General features: G+C 35.1%; 1 long non-coding RNA gene across 2 annotated transcripts in view; it reads right to left on the reverse strand.

Annotated features, from left to right (window-relative positions):
- Window positions 1-3,166: 3,166 nt before the first annotated feature.
- The window catches only part of LOC116084566, a 16,691-nt gene continuing 9,280 nt past the window's right edge, over window positions 3,167-10,577 (reverse strand). For both annotated transcript variants that reach the window (XR_004116164.1, XR_004116163.1), the window contains one exon: window positions 3,167-5,280. This is a non-coding gene — a long non-coding RNA (uncharacterized LOC116084566). The remainder of the gene's footprint in view (window positions 5,281-10,577) is intronic.

The following is a 10,577-nucleotide window of genomic DNA, read 5'->3' on the forward strand; positions in this document are numbered from 1 at the left end:
AATGACTACTTACATGTATAATTCTTTTGACCATGTTACTTTATTGCTAAAGTATTTCAGAAGTATTATTCAATAATTTTTTTTCTCCTGAAAGGAGAATTATTAAAAGTAGTAGTGAGCCTGGCAGTGGTGGCTCACACCTTTAATCTCAGCACATGTGAGGGAGAAGCAGGCAGATTTCTGAGTTCAAGGCCAGCCTGGTCTACAGAGTGAGTTTCAGGACACCCAGGGCTACACAGAGAAACCCTGTCTGGAAAAACCAAAACAAAACAAAACAAATGTAACAATGAATTACCTTATTTGTTTCACTTAGCTGAGTCTCTTATAGTCATAGTGCATATTTTTAGTAGGGGCTGTTTTTATAAATTTTCTTTTTTTGTGTGTACCTTCTTTTGTGTGTAAACATTCTCAGTGTGTTCCTTTATGAGAGTGGCTTCTAATTGCAGAATGGGCAGTGAACCTGACGGGACCAGTGATGTTGACATTGATACTGACTTGTTCATTGGAAGGAAATTACTTTTTTGGCATTCAAAGTTCAGCTTCATGCATACTATAATTTCCCCCCAATATTGTCACTAGTTAAAAACATAGAAATATAGAAACAAATCTGCTGCATTAGTTTTTCTCAAAGATCATTGACAGAACCTCAGAAATAGTGAGAAGATAAATTCACCTCCGTGATCTCTCTGGAGGGTCATAATCAATAGGTCCAATGTCCTAATTTCCTTTCCTGCCATTAGTTTTTAATCTAAAGTTAAATACTCTAACTGTAAAATTGGTTTTGCAAGTGGAAAAAATGAAGTGATATATTATTTTTTTATGTGATAGAATCAGTCTTGTGAGTGAAATTTATGAAATGTCATTATTTTAAAAATATTTTTGATAAAGTCTAGTTGCTTAGTTACTTTTGTGTTATTATAATAAAACAAGAGGATCCAAGGCAACTTAAGAGAAAGCTTACTGTGAACTTCCATCATGGTGGGGCAGAGTCAGCAGGTGGCAGGTCTGGTAGCAGGAATAGAAAGCTGGGAGCTCACTTTTTTAACCAAAACCATGCATTAGAGAGAGTAAACCAGAAGTATGACACAATTATGAACTTCCAAAGCTTATCCCTAGTCACTTCCTACTAGCAAGCTTGCACCTTCTCAATATCCCCAAATGATGCCACCAAGTGGGGTCCAAGTTTTCAAATGCCCAAGTCTGTGCTGTACATTTCTCATTTAAACTACAATGCTCACAATATCAACAAATCCCAGTTCAAAGTAAAGGGTCTTCTCAATCCTCTCTCACTATTTGCTTCTTAGTCAGCTATTGTCTGTGTAGCATGGTGGAGCATTTATAAGAGATATTCATTGTTAACAATTCTTATACAAATTCTTGTGATACAGATGCTACAGATATACCTCAAGATGGAGCTCACTTGATAGATTATTTACTGAATGTTAATAAAGGCCTGGCTTCAATCTCTAGAAATCATAAACCGTGTTTACTTGTGCACTTTTGTAACCTTGACACGTGGAAGGTGGAGTTAGAAAATTCACAGCTCAGTTCCAGCCTGGATTATGTGATAGTTTGTCTCAAAAAAAAAAAAATTAACCTCAAGAACAGTTCTGAAAGATTGTCTGAAAAAATATCAGCATGGGAGAAACAATGTGTGCACAAAGTCCCACCACTAACTCAGAAGTTGTATGCAAATGATACCTGCTGGGAAAATGAAACTCAGCATATTTTAAAGGAGTCTTAATAGGTATATCACTGTAGTTCAGGGCAGGCCTCATGGTCAGTATTATTTGGCCAAGACAAAATAGACAGCAGTATGTGTGTGTGTGTGTGTATGTGTGTGTGTGTGTGTGTGTGTGTTCATGTGTACTTTTGGGGTTGATTTGATATTATTGTTTTGTCTTAATTATTTTCTTCTTCTTTGTTTTTAGGAGTTCTGCTCAGATTTTCATTTGTGCTGTATGTTTGCTTTCTATTTTTTTATTTGAAAGAGAGAGAGTACATAAATTTGGGCAGTTATGGAAGTGGGAGAAATCTGGAATGAATTACAAAAGGAGAAAATACGATAAAATATATTTTATGAAAAATTACAATGACTTGTTAAGTTCTTTGAATTAATAAAACATAATAGAGCTCAGACTTACCTGGATGTAGTACTCATCCATGTACTTTTTGTAAGTAAAAAAATATAACAAGTTTTAACTGGGTGGTAGTGGTACACACCTTTCATCTCAACACTAGGGAGGCAGATGTAGATGGATCTCTGAGTTCAAGACCATCCTAGTCTACAGAGCAATTTCTACGACTTCAAGGGCTACAGAGAGAAACCCTGTCTTGAGAAACCAAAACTAAACATCAACAACAAGAAAAAACATCTAACAATTTTTATTTTCTGAATTACGGTATATCACTTTCTACCTTTCCTTTCTCCTCAAGGCCCTCCTCCATGCTGTCTTTGAAACTCATGGCCTCTTCTAAACACATACATACATACATACATACATACATACATATACATATACATATATATGTGGGTGTTATTTATTAATAATATATTGACTATATATTATAAATATAATATATTATAGTATATATTATAAACAAAAACATCCATTTCTAAATATATAAATAACCATCTACTCAATCTGTACAATGTTATTACTTATACACACATATACACACACACATATATATGTGTGTGTGTGTATACATATATATATGTGTGTATATATATATATATATATATATATATATATATATATATATATATACGTATTTTTCTGGTCTGACCATTTAGTATTGTGCTCTTCAATTCTCACTCTCAGCATTTATTAGTTACCGGGATCTTTTTCTGTCTAGTGTTGACACTTTATGAGAAAGTTCCCATCTCCATGTTAGCATGTTAATTTTGTTGGTGATTACAACCATGCCAATGAACTTTAAATTAAAGAGAGGCTGAGTTTGAACCATGAAGCATTTAACTTATCTAAAAGCAACGATGAGCTAAAACTTGTGAAGTAACTTTGCATTTTCTGTTTGGACTCAAAGGCAAACATACAATGCCTAAAAAAAAAAAAAAAGAGAAAACATGAAGAATTTATAGGTTAGAAGAAACCTCAAAGGAGGAATATTACATCTGAAACCAAGGTGAAAACACTTGTTTACGATTTATTTATAATCTTTATTTATTTATAATTTTTTTATAAACTTGTTTATAATTATTTTAATTATACATATTTTCCCTCGTACTATTGCACCTCCTTAGCAAATCAAATTGAAGCAGTTGGGGATAGTGCACTGTGATGAATACACAGTGTCTTTGGAGATACAGGAGTGAACAATATATTTTGACAACAGTGCTACTTAAGCATAAACATTAAAACTCAGTACCTATAGGGAATTCTAACATTTTGACAATGTGGCAAGCTGCTGTGTGTAAGTGCTTGGGACTATGTGCATAGCTGTCTTGTACACTGTATGTGCCATTGGTTCACCTTCCTGGGTTAACAACAAATGCTTTTGTGTGGCACTGGCCTGCCCTAGACAGCACTCTGCCCAGAAAGCCCCAGTGTTAGGTTATGTTTTCTTGGTATTTATTTGAGTCTGCTGGTTGAGCCTCTCCATTTATTTTACCTCCACTAATGCTGACAGTGAAAGGTTTCTTAACCGTATTTCTCTTCTCATGAAAGTGGGGAAAACTGATTCCTGGTTGTGTTATAAAGTTATTCCTACAGACAGGTGGGTCACATGAAACACACCTAATATGAAGCACCAAGAAGGCAGATGTTCTCCTTCCAGTGGCAAAGTGAGAGAAATGAGTTTTGCTAAATAATACAAACTATCACAGAAGAAATATAGGTCCCACTAAAGAGGAAAAGTTGACAGGATTCTTGAGAAGAGTGGCAAATACCCTTTCTTTTGTAAATAAATTACATTAGAAATATGATATGGACAGGTTATTCTTTGTCCATACCTGCAGATGCCTGACGTAACACCACAAAAGCTTTCAGAATTTCAGTGTATTTTATTTCCTGGATCTCTTTCCTCAGATAATATGAACTGATAGAGTGAAGGGCTCCAATAACACTCCGGGATGGAATCATCTAGAGGAGACCAGAGTGAAGCAAGAATGGCTAACTATCAACTCTGTTTTGGAATCCCGAGAAGTAAAGTGGAACAAGGTTGAATGAGTCATTTTCATTGGGAATCTCTTAACTTTGTAACTAAATGAAAAGGAAGCCAAGGAGTTCAGAAGAACCAATAAGTGTTATAGAACTACAACAGAAAATGTAAAGAGAAATAAAGAAATAATTTACCATGGGGTAATAAGTATAAATGAGTATAAAACCCCTGTGTATGTACTGGCTAATTTCCTACCTATCTGGGAAGAAAAATCATGTTCAACAAGTATTGAAAATTACAATTTGAGGAAATGTGTGCCTTATTTTCTTTGGATATATGACAAGAATGCAAATATGAGTCTTCAATTTTTGACTATATCTTTATTTGATTATCTCTTTTCTTATTAGTGGCCATATTGTTTACTTTCAATTTTAGCTATTATAAGTAAGACTGTTTCAAACTTTTCTTTTGATATATGATTTTTATGGATATGTATTTTCATTTATCTCATGTTCCTGGATGGAATGGTCAAAAGATGTGTGTATTCACACAAAGCTGCGAAACAGTGACCAACATGGTCTTTCATTTTATTGCTCTACTGGTATGGTCAGAATGTATACTCCCTTACATGCTTGCTCTCTTTTGGTCTTATCAGAAGTTCTTTTAAAATTGTACCTGTATTGAATTGCATGTAGCACACAAGACTTATGGAATTATTTTAGTGTGCAAATCCCAAATGAATTTCAGGAAAGTGTCTTATGAGATGACCTTTTTTGCTGAAGCAGACATGTGGGAGGATATATCGCTGAGACTTGACACATGGTGGTTTTTTAGAAGCTCGCTGGAAACGGGGCCATGTGATACTTTGCTAGAGTAGACACTTGACAGAACACGTGATGTTTAGAAAGGATATAAATATAACAGAACAGACAATGGATGACTTGCGTGATATTGGTATGCTTTACAATTTGTTGGTCATTGTTTGTCTTGACTTTATAGAGAAAGATGCCACCAAAGAACTTCTGGTGGTGTTCTAGTGGCTTGCTGCTTCCACAGACTTGAGCCAGTTGACAGAGGCTCACCGTTTCTTCTGGATCAAACTGCCTTTGCTGATTTGTGAGTGGTGTTTGCCAATAGATCAGCTTCTATCGCTGATTCCTGTGAAGTGAATTGGTGACATCGTGACAACTTAAATTAGATTTGCTCCAAAGAACTATTTGTAGACAAGGGCACATCCTTCTTTGCTCTATTAGCCTTCCCTTTCCACTCCCTCTGATGGGTAGTGGGCTAGAAAGGCTGTTAAAGCATCTAAGAACCCTTAGCAAAAGTTGGTTTAAAAAAATCTAAGCCTACAGTTAATGCCTTGTGTTTCCATTCAGAGTTATTTTGGGTTGTAAGGTTTATATGTAAGTCTATTTTACAGACCTTTAAAAATAAAAATAACATAAATATTGAAGTTTTTATTTTTGAGAGTTCTGCTAGAGAAACTTAGTTTTATCTGTAATAGTCAAAAGTGACTTTATAAACATACATTAATCAGCAACAGTAATAGGAACTTTTCCAAACATTCTTTCTCTGCAAATTGAACTATCTTTGTAAAAAAATCAAACATCCCAAATGGATAGACCTAACAGAAATAGCATTCTTCAACCAGCAAAAAAAGGGAATGCAATATATCTATTTTATCCATTGTGATAGCTGTAGGGTAATTGTGGAATTTACTTATCTCTTTCATTTGCCCCATTTTAGATGTCTTTATTCTGAAGTCTTCTTTGGTTATTCAAACTTATTAATATTTTTAGTGGATAGCTTAATTGAGCACTTGTCCCAAATGCTCTACCGTCCAATTAAAATTCTAAAACAAGTTCCAATTTTTAGACTCTGAGCTACAAGAAAGACCTTGTATCAATACACTAGGGGTCTACTAATGTGAAAATCACATTTTATTTGCATTAAGTAGCAAGTTTTATAATATAGTTTGCTATGAATTTTTTTAGTAATTATCATGAAGACACACATATTAATGAAATGAGGAGCAGTATTATATAAATTATCAAAAGATATTTCCCATATGCATTTTCCAGATATATTTCTGGAAAGACTTCAGATGCCTGAGGCAGGTCCAAATTGAGAGTGAGTTATTAACTCATTTGATCTTTATTGGATTTTTAAAAAATCAGTAAGTATTCTGTATATATGTGCATTTATATGTTTTTGTGTGTGTTCTGTTATATATCAGTTTTGAAATTTTGTCTATGTCATGATTCAAATTTAGAGAACAGGAGAACACTTATATTTCAAAAACCTGGTGTGAATATGAAAAATTTCTTTTATAGACAAAAAACACTGAAGGAGCAACCTTGAATTGCCTAGGCAAGAGCGACCTGAGGTGGTGGTCAAGATGATTAAACATTTTATGGCATTCTGAATAAAATTTTGGAACCAAAGTTAGCATCAGATAAACTAAGAAACACAAAGTATGAATATCTTTAGTAAATTAGATAAAATTTCTTACATTGTTAAGAATAGACTATATAATAGTGAAAGAAATAATATTTAATCACAGTTTCTATAATTAGCATTAATTTGAAATTGATAATGACTGCAAGGAATCTCATTTTTACATCTTGACCTTTAGTTTTCTATAAGCATATAATGTAATTAAAATACTACTATTTAATAATTTTTCACCAACATAACATAAACCTGATATTGGCACATGAAATTTAAACAGAATTTTCATTATTGAAAATGCACTGATCCTTCTAATAAATACATGTGTTAACATTTAGTTTTTAACGTGGGAATATTAGGAAAAATTACTCTACATTAGATGATCATAGTCTACAATAAACTCTTTTCGCATGCTGCAAAGTATATCCTTTATTTGTCTATTATTTTCTAGATTATAACACTCTAGAAATGCGCAATTCACAACTGATTATCAAAAGTAAAAACCTAAGTTCCATTAGCTGTATCAACTGCAAAATGAATTTAACTAATCACAACACAAATGCAATAAAAATGCAAAGCATGCAACAGTAAATTTCGCAGTGTCTTGTTCACTAAAACTTTCACTGCTTGTGGTAAACTGCAAAGCAATTAAGTACTATAGATGCTCAGATGTAATATGGCTGTGAATATCAATGGAGTCCCATGTCCACAGAGAGAGCAGCAACATCCACAAAATGAGCGAGAAATTGTAATGTTCTCATGTCAAAGTTACTCTTCAGTTTATTTTCATGACTTTTCAATTGAGTGTATGTATGCTGCTGTTTATGTGTTTGTGTATGTACAAGAATGTGTGCACATGTATACATAAAGGGTGAGTTATGAATTTCACATATTTCTTCAGGCATAATTAGCCTTGTTTCTTTTCTTTTAAAATTTTTATTTTTATGTGTATACATGCTTTGTCTGCATATATGTGTTTTCTACTTGCATGCCTGGTATTTGGGAGGTTAGATGAGGGAGTCAGATTCACTTGATCTGGAGTTAGTGAACACTGTGAGCCATGGTATTGGTTTGGGGAGTCAAACCCCTGCATGAATACCAAGGATCTTAACCCCTGGCTCTTCTTCTATCAAACACCCACAATCCTTGCTCCTTGAGACATAATCCCTCAATGGTCTGATACTCACAAAGTATTCTAGTCTGGCTGTCCAATGAGCTTTATGTATCTACCTTTCTCTACCTCTCTAGTTGCATCCTGATATATCCAGGTTTTGTTTTTGTTTTTACATGTGTTCTGGGGATTGAACTCAGGTACTCACAATTATATATCAAGTGCTTCACTAACTGAGATATCTCCCCAGCACATGGTACAATTTCTCCTGATACTTTATACTAGTTGGGCCTATTCTGCCAGCTTCTATAAATCAGCACAGGACTGGCCTCCTGCATGTATCCAGGCGTGTTTTCTTAAACATAAAGTATGGATAAAACTAATACTCAGAGCCTCTCTTTGTGCATTTAGAGATTTCCAATCTTGAGGAAAGTCACATATTAAGGTTACTTCCTTGGCTAAAAGAGTGAACCAAGGAGTCTCCAGAGGTCACACACAGACTCAAATAAGAAAGTAAAATATATGAATATGTATATAAATAGATGCATTGTGAATTTATAAATAAATTATAGAAAGTTAGACTAATGTCTTCAAAATGACCTTATTGACACTCCTGTTCTAAAAATAGCCTCATCAGCTCTTCTTGTCTGGCTTACAGAAAATGCCCCAAAACAGCCTCAAGCTAAGAGTACTTTCAGTGGTCACAATTTTTCTTTGGACATATTGGCTTGCAAGCCTCCAGTCAGCTATGAACATCAATACTTCAGTTTTCATTTGAGTCTGGATTGACTGGCATGTGTGAGTGAGGGTGGGCTGTGCTGGCACTGTTTAACACATGTGATTCTATATTGTTAAAAGTTACAAAATACTGACAGCCAAAGAATTTACATCCCACCACAAGAAAATGTCTTACTGGCATTAGAATATTTAAGAATGGCCTTTCATGCAGGACTCTTGGCTCTTTAGTCACATGATGCACTAACATTCATCTGGCCTTTATTTTTCTTCTTAGCAGCAGGCTCAATGGTGATGTCAGCGAGTACATACAGAACTGCCATCATTTTTCCCCCTAATTATGTTACCATTCTTAGCACAAAATCTGCCTGGCTCTCCAGAGTTTTCCATTTCAGTGATAACTGCTATTATATGTCATGTCATCTCTTTAAAGTTATCCCTCAGTGGTAACTTAACTCATGTGCTGCACTGATGCTTCATCTTTGTCTTCTGAGACAAGACCATGAGCTTGTTATTTCAGGTCTCCCATCTCAGCAAAAAGTGCAGGTGCTTGTAAGAATGCCTTTGTGTTTGAAAGGAACTCACATTTATCAAAACTATCAATGTACAGCTATGTATCACTCAAACCTAAATTCTGATATGCTTTGCAGATTTTATTTAAGAAGTCAATTTTTGACTGAGGAGATAAGATCTTCGAGTAAAGTGCTGGTTTCACAAGTATGACAAGACCAGTTTGGATCCTAAATGCCCATATAGAAGCCATGGAATGGTACTTGTCTAATTTCAGCCCAGGAGTCTCCTTAGGCTTGCTGGCCAGCAAGTCTAGGGAGATACAGGTTCAGTGAGAGACAGTCTCTAAAAATAAGGTTAAATGACCTTTGATGTTGCCTGCTAACTTCCATGTGCTCTCACATACATGTCTTTCTGTGCACACATGTACATATAAGTGAACACAAACCCCAGCTTTCCAAACATACACAAAAATACACCAAAAGAATAAATTTTAAATGGGATCACAGAATGAATATAGTTATTAAGTGAATCATAGATTTATTAGATTTACATTTAGAAGAGAGAAGTTTAGAAATACTCCAAAGGGCTGAAGAGTTAAGAGCCTAGGAGATCAAGAGTGCTAGGTGCTCTTCCACACTACTCTGGTTCAATTTCTAGCACTAAGATGGGAGATCACAACTCTGGGAGCCATCTTGATGGCCCCAATTTCACTTTTATTATGTCTAAGCATTTGTGTGTTCATGCAACCACGCAGATGTTACAAAGTACCTGAGAAATCAAAGGACAGTGTATGAGAGTTGCTTCACTTGTTCCATTATATGAAACCCAAGTATCAAGTTCAGGTAGGCAGGCTTGGTAACAACTGACCTACGTGGATGGAACTTCTTGGTAGCCTCTGGTTTTCATGTTTTCTTCCATTAGTCTAGTTTTTGAATTGTTGCCATGAAAAGTGTGAGCTTTAGAATGTCTGTAGGATTGCAAACTTTGTCACAGGAGTAGAGTGGAGCAGTTCTTATTCTCTCTCAACCCTTCTGCATTGCCAAATGGATGCCACAATGAGGGATGCAGTCATCACTGCCTCCATTCCTCCAAAGGCCCATTTCCATAAAACTGAGATGTCCAGCACAGAAAGCACTTCATCCTTGACTTCTGTGAGCTAAACTCCATGGTTTAAAGAGTGATGTGATAGTAAGTGAAAGAACAAACAAAACCACAAATTTCTGGGAGTTTGGAGAATACTAACAGTCAAATATCTATGTTCCAAGCATTTTCCATAAGAAAATCTGTAATCTGGAATATATCTGTTACCTAATCTCCTTTTAAAGGCGTTAACTCATTTTTTTTTACTGTTTTGTGTCTTAGCAATCGATTTAAATCATCAACATTAATCCTATACTTCTCTCTTTAGTATCCAGTTTCCTATTGTAGAAGTTCTGTTCTTTAAGTCTTTTTATCTTTAAGTCTTTATGGTTATGGTAACTCTCTCAACATTCAAATAGTAGTATGGACTCACATCAAATGTGAAGAGATGACTTTCAGATAAGATGATCAGAGAGAGAAGGAGAGGGGGAGAGACAGAGAGAGGCAGAGACAGAGAGAGAAAGGGAGAGAGACAGAAAGAGAGGGGGAGAGAGAGAGAGAG

The sequence above is a fragment of the Mastomys coucha genome, unplaced genomic scaffold (assembly GCF_008632895.1).
Source record: "Mastomys coucha isolate ucsf_1 unplaced genomic scaffold, UCSF_Mcou_1 pScaffold9, whole genome shotgun sequence".
Taxonomy (NCBI): Eukaryota; Metazoa; Chordata; class Mammalia; order Rodentia; family Muridae; genus Mastomys; species Mastomys coucha.